Below are 15,485 nucleotides of genomic sequence, written 5' to 3' on the forward strand. Positions count from 1 at the left end.
GGAAAACAATGGCGGCAGAACAAAATCTCCAACGATGTTTTCACAGGCCCTTTCTATTCCTGCAGTTAAGATTGTAGTACACTCATCCCACATTTCACCAGAAGAAGGTATTGGGGTGGGGGGTGGGAGATAGCATAAGCCAAACAGACAAACTATATGTAATTACACAGTCGACTTTTCAGTTCATTTGGCCTTAGTGTACAAGAAATGGCCTTTAATTGCCACTACTTTAGGCACGTGATTTCAGTAAGAATGCTGGCAAAACCATGACCAAAAAAAAAATCACATTAGGGAGGACACAAACAAGGCTTAAAAAAACACAAGAAATAATGAGAACTTTAAAAGTTAACCCCAACCGAGGTTTCAAGAAGAAAAAAATGATACAATTTACATTGTCTAATTTTAAAGTAAAAAAATTTGAGTTTGGTGGCACAAACCTATAACCAACCCTAGGGGCTTGGGAGGTAGAGGTAAAAGGCTCAAGAGTTCAAAGTCAACTTCTGCTATGTGTAGACAGAGTTCAAGGCCAGTCTGGACTACTTAGAACACTGCCTCCAAAATAATGAGTGTACATACACACACACACACACACACACACACACACACACACATACCTGATAACCCCTTCTATTGACAGGTCACTTTCTAGTTTTTCAAAGTTTCATCAGCTGCCTCATTTCCTGCTTTTGCTAGCAAAGCCCTGCACCATGTAAGGGGCTCTGGGCTTGGCCAACCCAATAGGCACAATGGCCTGACAGGGGCTAAGTTCTTATTCATGTACACTTTATTCATGAGACAGTTAAAAGTAAAAGCTCACTCAAACGTAAGCTCAGCTGGCTGACAATATAAACCCCCACCCTCCCACCAGTTGGATCATTCACTATCTATCCAATAAAACACATTTTGCAAATCAAAAATGCAAACACAATAAAAGCTGGATCAGAATTGTTTCTGTTTTACCAAGTATGTGGACAATTTTTCAAAGGGAATGCTTTTTACAACACTTCCCCTGAACTACTAAGGAGAAAGGGGGACAGAAAGGAAATTTCAATCAACACCATAAGCTTAAAGCTCATGGTGTTCACGGCAAAAGTTTAAAGGAACAGTCAACACTTTAAGGGTACAAAGTTTGTGAGTTGCATAGACTTGTACTTAAGACTCAAAGCCTTCTGAGACATTCAGACGACAGCAGAAAGGGGACAAGAAAAGGTAATGGGGGAGCGAGTACGACCAAAATGTGTAACATGCATGTATAAAAATGTCCCAAAAAGTTGCCAGGCGGTGGTGGCGCACACCTTTAATCCCAACACTTGGGAGGCAGAGGCAGGTGGATTTCTGCACATTCAAGGCCAGCCTGGTCTACAGAGCTAGCTCCAGGACAGCTAGGGCTTTGCACAGAAAAACCACATTCCAAAAAACCAAAAAGAAAATAAAAAAGGAAAAGTTCCAAAAAAATTAATATACACTAACAATTTTTTTTAAAAAAGCAATCTATCAGCTTAGGTGTAATTAACATTTCCAAAAGATAGACGCATAAACTCACCAACAACAGTCAAAACACATATTCCTGTAACATGTTCTATTGCTGTCTCCCCAAACCAACTTTATTTAAAAAAAAAAAAGAAAAGAAAAAAAACTAAAGAAAGCAACACATTGGATCAGTGGGCAGTGAAATACTTTTTTACATGGCTACAGTGCATCACAGATGTGAAAAAGCAGAGTGCTATCATAAAAAATGCAAATTAAACAGCAGATAACAATGTGCACATGGCAGAGCTCTGTTATGCAACTAGGAACGAGTCCCAGGGCAAGATGAAAGTTAAAAGCAAACTCTCCCACAGCCGTTTGAGAGCCAGGATCAGCTAAGTCCGACTTTCTTCAAATCACAAAAACGGACAGATTGCTATGGAAAAGGAGTGTGGCCTGCAACAGGCGCACAGAGGAAGGCGGCCGGTGGTGGCATTGCAGGGAACTTCTGCAAAGCCAGGAGCTTCGACCCACTCGCCTTTCCTATTTCAACCTGACTTTGAACTATAAAAGGTGAAGGAAGAATCGGGATCATTTTCTTTGTGATAAGCAAAAAGAGTTGTTTTCCAAATTTTAAACAACTTGTATGCTTAAAAAAAAACCAATCGTTTTTTCTCAAAAACAGTGAGTGTAACAGTCAAAAAAAAAAATCTCATGAGGTGCTGGTTACTTGTTCAGTGACAAACGATGCAGGGACACCTCACCTGTGCAGAAGGCCCTGAAGTCCTAATGATTTCTACTTTAGAAACCATTAATCTGCTAATCTGTGGCAGAAAATAACCCCATCTGCCTACTACTCCAAGCTTTTTTTTTTTTTTTTTGCTCATAATTTACTATCTTTAAGGTGTCCAAAACACACCATGAGCTAAAGAAATATTAAGATAGGGCTCCACATGGAGTCTAGGTCAACCAGCTCTGTGAATGCTCCTACCACCTAAAACTTGAAACTCGAGCTCACTAAAAATGACAATCTCATGCTACATTCAAAACCCGGAACTGCTTTATCCTTTCCTACTTCGCACTGTCTGACAAAGAGGAAAGACAGGGAAAGAAAGGGGGGGGGGGATTTTTAAGCCCTAAAACCATGAAACCCCTAAATAAAGCCTAAACTCACACCAGTACATAACCAGAGCCTGCAGCTCCTTCGAGAATTAACGGTGGAAGCGAGACCTTTCCGGTATTAGCAGCGCCAGGAGCAGAATTCCCCTGAATCCAGTGCCGGCACACAGCATTCAACATGCCACTGCCACTCCGCTCACACCCTTGCATTATTGTGCGCGAAAGCTGGTAACCAAAATGCATTTCTGTACATGCGTGCCTGGTCAGAGCGTTTCTATTCTCTTTGTCTCGTGATCTGCCGGGCAGTTTCTGCCTTTGGGAAGGAAGTGGCTTGCAGACAATTCCCCCTGATATTTTAGCCTAGGCTTGTACGCGGGGCCGGCTCTCCCGGGTCGGCCGCATATTGCTGGGCAGGTCCCTCCAGGGTTGCCCCGCGTTAGGAAAAGCTGGATTTCCGGGCGGTGCCAGGATCCCACTCATTATGCCTCCAGCAACCTGCCCAAGCCCGGCGGGCGCCAGACGCCAAGCTAGAGCCCCAGCCACCGACCGCCCCGAGGCGCACTTCCCCCACCCCGGAAGAGGAGGGCGGCAAACTTCGGAGGGCGGGGGTTGGGGGCGAGCTCCGGGGACCACCGTGGCCCAGCTTGGCCGGCGACCCCGGCAGCAGCTGCCGGGCCTGGAGGGGACGTCACGCTATTGCAAAGACAGAGATCCAGGCGCTCTCCTCGCGCGCTCCCGGTTCCAGGAAGCTGCAGGGCAATAGGGGACCCTCGGAAGCGTGAGGTGACGAAGGAGGAGGGGAGCCGGCGATTGCTGGCAACTCCCGGACCGAATGCGTCCGGTAGCGAGCAAAACCAGCCCGGGGTAGCACCGAGGAAACGACAGCAGGAGGTGGTCGCGACCATGCAGGCTAGCCACTGGCCCGAGAAGGCTTCCCAGCGGCGGAGAGATGCTGGCGACTGGGGGCTGGCAGCTGGGTCGCTTCCCCTCGAGTGGCTCCGCAGCAGAAGCGGCTGCCGGTGACAGGAAGAGCAGCGGCCGAGCGTGTTCGCACTGCCTCCCCCTCCCGGGCACACGGGAACCCACCGCCGCCACCTACCTCCGGAGCGGTTCGCTTCCTTCCTCTGCCTGGCCTGGGCTTCAGCGGCCTCTCAAGCTCCCAGCTCCCAGGCGCCTGCGATCCAGCTGCGACCCGCCGGCGCTTCGCTGTTCAAGCTCTTCGGTTGTACAGCCGTCCTCGCCGTAGCCGCTGCTTCCTCCTACTCGGCTCCAGCTGCTCGCTACTCCTTGCCGTGCACCCTCGGCTCCAGCGCCTGGCGCCAGCCCCGCCCCTCCGCCCCGCCCCCAGACACACACCAATCAGCGCCCGAGACCCCGCCCCCAGAGCCCGAGCCGCGCCCTCCGCCTCTACCAGTCTCCGGGCGGGCGAACAGGGTCCGGGCACAGTACTCGGTGCCTACCGCCCCTACCCCTAATCCCCTCCTCCGCCGCCCTCGCCTCCGCCCCCGGCACGGGGATGTCCCAGGCGACCGGACGGCGGGCGGTCCCCGCTGCGGAGCTCTACTTCTGCGCGCTTGGGGCTGGTTCGTCTGCGGGGCGTCTCCCGGGCCCGACTGGGAATGGAGGTGGGGACCCAGGGGGAGGTGGAAGATAAGTTCTGGCCTCCTGGGAACCCGGCTTGCTACCTGCTATCTTCGAGACCCTGCGTCTTTCGAACACACTAGAGTTTCAGAAGCCGGAGGACGCAGATGCCAAGGCTCGCCCAAGAAGGGAGGCCCTGTAATTCCTGGCCTCGCCAGCACGGCTTCCCTAGTGGTCAGAAAAACCGCGCCACCCGGCGTGGCACTCCTGGGGTGAAGGAGGGGTGAAAGGGTGAGCCGGAGCAAGGAGTGCCTGCAGCCTGCGGCCGCCTGCAAAACCCTGGCACCACCGCCTCCCGACCCAGGCGGGACCTGGGGGGGGGGGGGGGAAGAGTTCTGTGCCGCTGGGCCTATGTAGGTCATTCAGATAGCCCACCGCCCTCTAAGGCTTCTGGCCGGCAGCAGCTCAAATGAATTCTATGTTTTCTAAAATGGAAAAATGCAGATCCTTGGAGCATTAACCGCACCTGAAGCTCCTAAAGAAAAAAGTGAAGTTGGCTCAACCTTCCCATGATACGAGAAGATGTCAGCCCGGGTTTTGTTCTCTGAAAATCTTCAGGAATTCTTGAACTTTAAAAAAAAAAAAAAATTACTCCCAGAATATGGCTTATTTTGCAGTTCAGGGATCTGCAGCCACCCACCCTTCTCTTCCTAAAGTTCCTTTTTGCGGCTCTTCTCCAGTACTCTGGCAAGAATCCTACTTTTTCTTAACCAAGTACTTAGTCTTTTGTCAAATTCTAAATTTGGTATTGTATTAATGTGAGTGTTGGAAGCAGACGGGAAAAGATGAAATTCGCAGCTTATTCTTCGCAGATGCAATCGCGTTTAAAGGTGACTCACATTCCAATAAATCGGAGATTTCCTTGGTACACTAATGTTTCTGTTACTCCTGGTGTCTGGTGAAGACAAAAGACAAAAAGCAGGCAGCTGCTCACATCATATTTAAGAATCCACCTGTCATGTGGGCTGTGGTAACCGGGACACCTGCAATCCCAGCACTTTGAAGTTGTGGCCATGAGAGTCTGAAGTTCAAGTCAGCCTAAACTTTGTAGAATCTCTCTAAATATTGATTATGTTCATTTGTATAGGGAGATCCATCTTAATTATGAGTAGAGTAATTACCCCCCTGTGCAGGAAGTTCTGGACTGTCTGAGTAGAGAAAAGAAACTGAACCCTATGCATACACGCATTAGTTTTTGCTCTTTTCTCATTGAGGACATAATCGTGACCTGCTAATTCAAGTTCTTGTGGATTCCTTGACTTACCTGTGATGACAGACTATTTGGAACTGTGAGCTAAACCCTTTCTCCCTTAAGTAGCTTTGGTCGGTATATTTTTTTTATCACAGCAATAAGAATCTAAGAAAGCAGGGAACATTCTTTGTACTATGCTAAATGCAGAGCCGTCTGGTGGATGGGAATGATGTGTGTCCTGTGGTAGAAGTCCTTGGATCTAATCCAAACTAAGATGACTAAAATAATAAACACTCACAAATGTTTTCCTTGGGTTCACCTCTGAGGAAACTAAAACTATGAACTTTTCCAGCTATGTCCTCCTTTTGCGCTCCCTAGAGACTTGTAAAGAGACCCCACCATAGGAGTCTAGTCAACCTGAAAACAGTATGTGAGCCCTAATCACGTTTCTTCTTTTAGACAAGTCTTCAGCAATTTATTGTACACTTATGCTTTCTTTGACTTTTTCCTATCATAGCTGAACACAACACAGAGCTTATGTCAGAGAGGATCACATGGAAGGAAAATAAAGTTATTTCTCCATGCATGGAACCAAATAACCTGTCTGTTTCATTTGTATCAAATTGGTAACTTCCCACACATCACTAGTATGGGTTGACCGAGGTTTCTATCTCACCAGGTCCCACAGTCGTTCATTCCCAAAGAAACGCACAGAGGTCTACATTAATTATAAACTGATTGGCCCATTCACTCAGGCTTCTTATTAACTTTTATAACTTATTTTAGCCCATAATTTTTGTCTGTGTTAGCGATGTGGCTTGGTATCATTTTGGCAAGGCAGTTACATCTTGCTTCCTCTGTGCTTGAGTGACAACTGCAGACTGACTCTTTCCTCTTTCCAGGATTCTCCTCTTCTTCTTGCCCCACTTCTACTTCTTGCCTGGTAGTTCCTGCCTGGCTACTGGCCAATCAGCGTTTATTTAAAATATAAGTGACAGGGTACAGACCATTGTCCCACAGCAAGTATGGTATCTTATTTCCATTTCCCATAGGTTCTATGAATTAAAAGCAGTGTCAATACAATATCAGTATTCATTCTTGGAGTGTGTGTGTCTATACATGCTCACATGTATATGTATGCATATGCAGGTGCATGCATGTGATTGACAATCACTCTCCACCTTATTTATGGAGGCAGGGTCTCCCACATGAACCCAGAGCACCCCATCAGATAGTCCAGCTAGCCAGTTTGCACCAAGGATCGCCTGTCTCTACTTCCTGTGCATTGGGATTGCAGTTGAGCCCCTATGCCCACCCAGCGTTTACTTGAATGCTAGGGATCTGAACTCGGGTATTTACCCTTGCATGACAAATGCTTAACCTTTGAGGCACAGCCTTAAACTTGTGTTTTCTAGTAACTTTCTCTTGAGTAAAATCTTATCTGGAAACACAAAATGTAACTGTTATAAAGCAAGAAGCTGATATGATAAGGCCGGGGGCCCATTGTGTGACTTGCTTGCCTTTCTTTTCTACAAAACCTCCAGATACTTGAGTCAGAGCCATGCGCATCTCTTTGAAGCTTACTGGAAATTTAAATTCGGGGTCTTCACTAAACCAAAAATGTCAGCTTGGAGTGGAAAAAAAAAACTGTTTAGGAAACTCCAGGTCATTTGCTGCATCCTGGGGTTTGAGAATGGTTGCCATGAGGGCTTTCAAGACATCCTGGAACCCACTCCAATAAAATGCTCATATGTCATATAGACACAGTTGTTCTAGTTTGCTTTCTGTTGATGGGATAAAGACCAAAACAGAAAGGAACTTTAGGGGAAAGGGGCTAATTTCATTTTATATTCTACAGTCTATCCTGAAGGAAAGTCAAGGCAGGAGCTAAAGCAGAGGTCATGGAGGAGCTGCTTGTGGCTTGCTCCTCACTGATTCCTCAGCCTTTTTGTTTTTTTATGCAATCCAGGACCACCTTCCCAGGGGTGACATCACCTACAATGGTCTGGGTTCTTCCATATCAAGAGTTAATCAAGAAAATGTCCTCCAGACTTGCCTACTGGCCAATATAATCAAGGAATCTTCTCAGGTGAGATTCCCTTCTCCAGAAAGACTCCACCTCATGTCAAATTAACCGAAACAAAACAAAACAAAAACAAAGAAAGGAAGAGAGAGAGAGAGAGAGAGAGAGAGAGAGAGAGAGAGAGAGAAACAGGAAAGAAAGAAAGAAAGAAAGAAAGAAAGAAAGAAAGAAAGAAAGAAAGAAAGGCAGGAAAGAAGAGAGAGAGAGAGAGAGAGAGAGAGAGAGAGAGAGAGAGAGAGAGAGAGAGAGAGAAAGGCTAACCAGGACACACAGTTCAACTGGTACTGGTCAAATTGTTGACACTGGCATTGGCTGGTGCCTAAAAATGTGTCAGAAGATGTGCAACTCCCTCCAGGGATACAGGAATGTCACATAGCAGCAAAGATGATTTGGAAATCAGAGTCAATCAAGAACCTGCATTATAGAGAAAGAATTTGAGTGGACAAAACAAACGGAGATGATATCCTTCCTCAACAACAAAAAGTCAGTAGGATGCGGTTACTGGCTGACCATCTGTACTCCAGCCAGTGCATTAACTGTCGTGTTAGAATATACTTCCATTAGGATTGAAACACGTGTGCATTTTAGAGTTCCAAACACAAACAAATGAATACAAATGTCCTGGAATCTAACTCAACACAAGGCCCACCGACTAACAGCTTTGTCAGAATTAAGAGCATGTTAGAAAGGCTGAATATGAGGTCCTACCCTAAACCTACTGGCTCACAAGCTGCAGTTAACAAGATGGCCAGGTGATGCATATAAAGGCTAAATCCAAGTGGCCCTCAATTTTGAACATGCCACAAAATTGCCTAGGGAATTTACCAACATCCAAAATCTGCCCTGTTCCCCAAGACGGATTATATAACATGTCCAGAGGTAAGTCATGAGCATCAATTATTTTTAAGTATCTTCACATAACACGAAGGTGAAGCCAGCTTTTAAGAACCACTACTGTGGAGAATGCAGGTAGGAAAGGTATCTTCAGCAAGGTTGTCAGGTGTCGAAACATCTGATCTCAGGAGTAGCAGCTGATGCTGGAGGTTAGTTGAGCATTGTTGCCTAGACTCTAAGCCCAGGTTTTCCACACCTTCCAGTTTTCAGAGAGACACTGAAAATCTGCATTTGTGGGAAATATCCCAATTATTATGTGGTAGCAATTAAATCATCGTTTTTGATTTTTGGTTTTCTTTTTTAATATGGGTTAAGCCAAGAGTATGATGGTCACCATTTTGTGAATTTAAAATAAGTAAGGCGAAGGATGTTGAGGTGTTTCGGTGCTGGTCTGAAGATGCCTCCACCCCACATCTTCTGCTCTTCAGTACTAAGGAAATCGTCGGCACTTGATGACTCAGAGCTGGTGACTGGTGAGGACCATGGCTTATGGCCTTGGAATCAAACACTGTGGTTTTGTTGTCCCGTACTTTTCTTTCTCCCTTTTCCTGTCTGATAGTTGAAAAGTACTTGGGGTGAATCCAAGCTGCATGCTACTTCTCTTACTATCTTTAACTATTGTGAGTATCTAGGTTAAATCCATACTATGAACTCTGAAAAAAAAATCATTGGCCAGGATGCTTGATATCAGAGTAAGAATTCAAGAGGCTAGCATTCCTATAATTCTCATTTAGGTGTTATGAACTTATTAAAACTATTACGTATGAAGTTCTGAAAGAGGGAACCTCCCACTGTATTCTAGGGAAAGACTAAGTGCATGGTTGCATGCTTACAGATCTCTGATAATGGCATATGCCCTGGGGACCCTTGGTTCTTTCTGTAAGTGAACAGGGAGTACATGCGTGACTGCCTATGTGATACTGGCAATGGAATTCAGGCTTCATGTATGCAAGTGCTGTCATGCTATATGACTGACTCTCTGGGTATGAAAGGGAAGTAATGAGGCACTTTAGTGACCATTTCAATTACATTTTGCCTAATATCTTCTCTTCAAACCATCTTCAACCAGAAGGTAAACTTTGAAGTAATAACCTTGGCTAAACAAATAAAATATAAAACAAGCAAAATTTATGCATTTCCTTATCAACCGCTCTGTAAGGGAGCACTCAGTAAGGGAGAGAGGACTGAAGGGTAGAACTTCTGAATCCCTGCTAAACTCCTTTATCTGTGACTGTTAAAATATTACAGTGTGGGTGATGGCCATGCAGCACATCTGAAAGGCAGATAAACCAGATCCAGACTTGCGGACAGGTCAGAGGGGTCAACATACCACCAGTCTACATGTGTTGTAACTCATCATTGGGCATGGGATATGTGAAAAGTTGTGTACAAGGAAAAGCAAACTTTGACCTTACCGCTCACTATATACAAATTAACTTGAAATGGAACATCAGCTTAAATTTAACAGCTAAAGCAATATAACTTTTCAATGTTTTGGGAAGGCCTGGGAAAGCTTTCCAGAATATTAGGACACAAAAATTTGAATTGGATGAAAGGAAAAGGAAACAATATGTTGGACATTATCAATGTTCAAAATATTTCTCCCCAAATTATACTACTATGAAAATTAAAAGCAAACTTGGTAAAAGTACATTTGAAAGTTTGACAGCTGAATAATAAAAATTGTGGTTTTGAAAAGTGGTCAAAAGGTTTCCAAACAAAATTTCAATAACAACAAAAAATAAATATGGATGAAAAACCAATTCACATATAAAAACCCATGGGGAAGTACAAATGAAAACCACAGATGTCCACCAGGCACTTATACATCATGTTCACAGGAACTGTGAATAATATTCAGCCATATTCAATAATTGCCCCAAACTGGGAACCATCCAAATGTCCATCATCACATGAGTGGATAAATACATCCATGTAACACAGAAAGCATATGCATATGTGCATATACATAAGATAAAATATTTTTGGTGAACTCGCTGGACACAGATGAACAGTTTAAAATATCATGCCTAGTGAGAGGAAAACCATGCCGAAATATCATTCTATTGTCTTGAGCTATTTAGAATAGGCAAATTTGTAGAGAGAAAGGGAGGTTTCAGAGTGGCAGGGCAGGAAGGGCTTAATGGGTGTATGTGTTTCCACTGGAAGCAAACTGGTGATGGCCGCAGGATGCTGCACGCATAATTCTTGCTACTACACTACAGCTTTACGGTAGACATTATATCCATTTCAACACAACAACATTTTTTTAAAAAAAAATTAAGGACCAAATTTGTTTAAGAGATGTTATTTTGCATTCTCTAGGTTCTCAATAAATGGCTGTCAGATTAAAAAAGAATATATGATGAAATAACATAGTTATGCCTAGACTACTGAAAAATAAAATTCCAAAGGTTGGCCATGCCAAGTCATGGCAAGGGTACGGGACGAGTGTAATTCCATTGCACTGGCAGAGGTGATATGGACTGGGACAGTCAAGAAAACAGCCAAGCAGTTAAGTGTATATCTACAATAAGATCAAGCTGTTCCTCTCCTAGGTATTCGGTCCAGAGAAATGAAAGTCCAGGCCCACCAGAAGCCTGTAAATGGTCACACACGTTTTGTTTGCGCTGCCACCAGTAATGAACCGGTGAAGGGGTCAACAAACTGGTGTTTGCTCATAGTGGGATCCTGCTTGTCGGTAGTATCTGAAGGCGCAGAAACAAAAGAACGAAGGAGTCAAACTGCTGATGCACAAAACAGGGGTCAGTTTCAAATTACGATGCTGAGAGAGAGAGAAAAAAAAAATAGGCCAAAAGAAATGGTCTGAAAGGGCTTGTTTAAATGCACTTAAAATGTTAGAGAATGCAAACTGCTCTGTGATTACTGATTGATTACTGCCCTGCTGGGTTGACATAGGCCTGGAGAGATGGTGAGTCTAAGCAAAGGCATGCAGAAATTTGGGGGCAGGATGACTACGCTCATTGTCTTTATTATGCTGATGGGTTCTTGGCCTCAGGTGTCTGTTAAAACTCCCTAAATTTTACACATTAATTCTGTGCAGTTTGCTATGCCAATGATGGCATACTAAAGATAGAAGAAAAAAGAGGATAGCTTTTCTTTTCCCCTCCCCGGCATTCTAAATTCTGCCAGGATTTGCAATGATTTATTAATTTTGCTGAGAACAATGGGAGTTTTCTAGTGTCTTCCATAAAGCTGTTGCAATAAATATTCAAGTCTACAAAGTACACGCCATCACTGATGTTGTCTTTGATACGATCCTCTCGTTTAGTACACAGCATGCATAGCAACCTGAAAACCTCCCTGTTCACCTTAATCCCTTCCTGAGTCTGGGGAAACTTCGAAGCAGAATGATTCACTGCAAACTGCTATGTCTGTGGCTGCTGTTTTGAAAAGGGGGTCTCAGTGTGTAGCCCAGGCTGCCCTGAGATTGGCTGCTCCGCTCTCTCAGGCTCCCAAGGCATGGAATTACAGGTACGCCCTGCCACGGCTGGACTGAAAGGTTCTTGTTAATGGGTAAGTGTGGTAGAGACTCTTGCTGAATATTTCATCCTGACTATTTAAAAAAAAAAAAATCCCTGTTGAAATCTCCCAGGTGCCTGGTGGAGTGTGCCCGGGCCCATGTTCTGGGGATTGTCTGATGAAGAGGAACATGTCCCTGTTCCCTCCCTTCCTATCCTGGGATGGCACACAGTTGCCTTACTTTAATTAAAACGGGTCAATTTCAAATTATGTTTTCTTCTGCATAAAACTGCAGTTCTCCGAGCTTTGGGCTTCTTGACTTGCCATCGGATTTTAGTCCCCCCTCTTAGAGACGAAATCTTAATTACCTGTTTCAGACTGGGATGGTAGATCTTCCCCACTACTGTTCACAGACCATCTCCTAGAACAATTCAATTGTGGATTCCTGTGTTGATTTCTTTTCTTTGAGGTCATTCCCCCCCTACCAGTGTTCCAGAGTGGCCTTCTTTTGACCCACGCAGCCCCTGAAATCACGTGCCAGTTAAATTCCAGAAACCATTCCAAGGCATTCTCTGCTCTTTTTAATCTGAAAATGAGCTTGCCTTAGGAAAGTGACAGGGAAGGGCGAGCAGAGTGAAAGGCAAGCTAATAAATTACGTTCCTTGGTGATTCAGCTAATTGGAAATTTAGCCCGTGGTTGATTGTATTCCACACCCAAGCCTGGAGCGCTGGCACACATTGTCAGGGCGCTGCTACAGCTGTCGGGGTAAAAGGATTTGCTTAAATATGCTCTCATTGGCACTGCCAGCATCAAAACCAAGAGCAAAGTCACACAGACAGATAATGAGCCCTTTATCAAAGAAACTGTGTCGGACAATGTCGCCGCTCAGAGAAATTTTCCAAAAGAATCCCCAGTCTTTGTTCCCTCCTTTGGATGGGACCCAGAGCTGTTGGGACTGCTGACACAGCCTCGTCAAGGGGTGTTCACACAGCCTCTCAGGATGCAGGGGACACATGACTATCAGTCACCTCCACCCAACCCTAATCTCAGAGCCTTTTTCTGCTCCCGCCATGACGTGCATGTTCAGAAAACACTTCAGACTAGGTGAGGCTGTTTGGACTTCATGGATTTCTCTAACAGCATTAGAATCTTGTCACTCAAAGGCCTCACTAGGGGAATGCGCATCATCATGCTAACGAGGATTCGCTTCCAGCAGCCATAAATAAAGTGTTCTGCAGGCATGACTAACAGTCCTTTCGAATGCTTCATGAGCGGCTGATTTCTTAAACTGTAGTGTTTGAAAGGGTCCTTTATGTCTTCTTGATGGCTTTTATATCAGATTTTAATTTTTAATGTCTAAAGGGGGCTTTTATAAAGACTGTTTTATTTGATGCACTGGCCCTAGATCATAGAAATAAAATGCATGATGACTTTTATTTTGAAGACGACATAACAGATGCAGGGAGGTTACATCCTTGGGCCCTGGTCCCAGGGATGCACAGAGAAGAACCAAACCAAACCTCCGCTTTCCACTTGAAGACCGCATGACCTATTGCTTGGTTTGTTCCCAGTTCTGCCTTTGTAACCTGCCAGGCCGCATTCAGACACTTTCACCTAAAACTATAATTAACCAGTCCATTGTCTGCACACATGAGGAGGGAGCTTTGAGAGGGCTCTAAGAGGACTTCCGAGGGAAGGGTATCACCCATCTTCGTACAATGGACAGGTGTCATATGTTACTAGTTTGAGTATGTTATTTCTGATAAAGAAACTGAGTTCTAAAAAAAAAAGTTTGACAACTATCTCTCTGTTACAAAATTATCTGCTGCTCCAAGTCATAGAGCCGATTGGTGGCAGAACCGTGAAAAGAGCTGAAGTCTGTTCTAGCTCTCAGCCTGGCTGTTTGGGCTCTGGCCTTATGGAACTGGTCAGGATCGGCTAGTTCCTGGCAGTACTTGAACATAGCAGGCCCCATCAACTTACTGAAGAAGAGCTTTATGACTCAAATAAATGATTACAAGAAATGTCAACAATGCCCTTGTAAAAGATTAATACTTGTGTACAAATTTCAGGCTCTGTGCCACAAAGAAAAACACAAGGAACAATAGAGCCGATGATGCAATCGGAGGTGAAACTTGCCCAGTTTGAAATGCTACAAACCGTCCACTGCAGAATTCTGTGCAAAGACCTGCGGATTCCTGCCCTTTTCTTCAGCGACTGAATTTGAAAAGAAAAGAGAATATACATCCATTGTCCCTAAACACACATGTGACCTTGGATGTCTATACACATCTTTGTTTCCAATTCTATCATACAACCCACATCAGAACCCATTAAAGCTTCATACCCACATCCTTCTCATTCATTTGGGGACTCTGTACCGTGCTGAAAGTCCAGTGTTACCAACAGTAAAAGTACAAGATGAGGGATCTTCCCAACCTCAACGCTGTGGCAGAGGGAATGTCATGGTGTTTTTATTTTTTCTCCTTCATTCTTTCTTGGAAGGGATTCAGAAGCCTCTTGGCTTTCTAGGAGGGTACCTTGCCAAAGGCTGTAAGGCCCCGTGTCACAGAGTCAAAGGGGTATTGTGACATGATCATCAAAGCGTTAAGTTTGGGGCACACACTTCGCTGTAATAAGAAAGTTTGATTGTAACTACGCTCTCAAGTAGAAAGTTCCTGAACAGAGGAATGCTTTATTTTTTATTATAATATAATATATGCTTTGCACATATTAATTCATTTCCCTTCCATGAATGTCCTGCGAGGGAGCTACGGTGTCATCTTCTCATTTTACAGAAAAGAGTTAAGCTTGGAGCTCAGACCCATTCACTGCAGACAGGGGTCTGTGTAACAGCACATGGAGAGACTCAGGACCATACCTGCTTCTTCTTGTTTGTAGTTCTGGGCATCAAACTCAGACCTGAAAGTGAAGCAAGTGATCTATTGCTTAGCTTCCCCCTCTGATTTCATGCTGCCATCCAAGAATGGAGTACGGTGGCTCAGTGGTTTCAGTGGACACAATATGGATCTCAACACTCAAGAATGACACTATTGTGGCTCTTTTGAAGAAGTCCATTGGCTCTTGCAGTAGTTTATACTGGGGAGTAATAGAGACTGTCTTTCTGTCCCTCAGCTTTCAAAGGTACAAATACATCTGAGGGCAGTTTTTTTCTCTATTTTTGACATTATTTATTTGGTGGGGATGGGGACAAGGAATGTGTGTCATGGTGTGGATGTAGAGGTCATAGGACAACTTGTGAGAGATGACTCTCTCTGTGTGGATTAAACTCAGATAGTCAGGCTTGAAGGCAAGGGCCTGTAGTTGCTAACCCATCCTGATGGCTTCCCAGAGCAGCAGTTTAATAACCGAGGACAATTTATTATCTCTCTAATTCTTCACCATTCAGATTAATATGAGAAAGATTTAAAAAAAAAAAACCCACCACCACCACCAACAACAACCCTGCCCCTGAGTTACCTTAGGGGAGAGGATGCCACAGATCTGTTAAGTTCACACTTGTCAATGACACCACTGGGGGGATATTCATCCCCTTTCAATCCAGAAAGCAAGACTGGGAGAAATATTGGGTAGATGCAGGAAGG

General features: G+C 44.6%; 1 protein-coding gene across 1 annotated transcript in view; it reads right to left on the minus strand.

Annotated features, from left to right (window-relative positions):
- The window catches only part of Pik3r1 (phosphoinositide-3-kinase regulatory subunit 1), an 85,915-nt gene extending 82,092 nt beyond the window's left edge, over window positions 1-3,823 (minus strand). Inside the window, exon 1 of the mRNA XM_048442906.3 lies at window positions 3,686-3,823. The gene's annotated coding sequence lies outside the window, so the exon portion shown is untranslated. The remainder of the gene's footprint in view (window positions 1-3,685) is intronic.
- Window positions 3,824-15,485: the final 11,662 nt, after the last annotated feature.

This window comes from Myodes glareolus, chromosome 15 (genome assembly GCF_982192425.1).
Source record: "Myodes glareolus chromosome 15, mMyoGla1.1, whole genome shotgun sequence".
In the NCBI taxonomy this organism is placed as follows: domain Eukaryota; kingdom Metazoa; phylum Chordata; class Mammalia; order Rodentia; family Cricetidae; genus Myodes; species Myodes glareolus.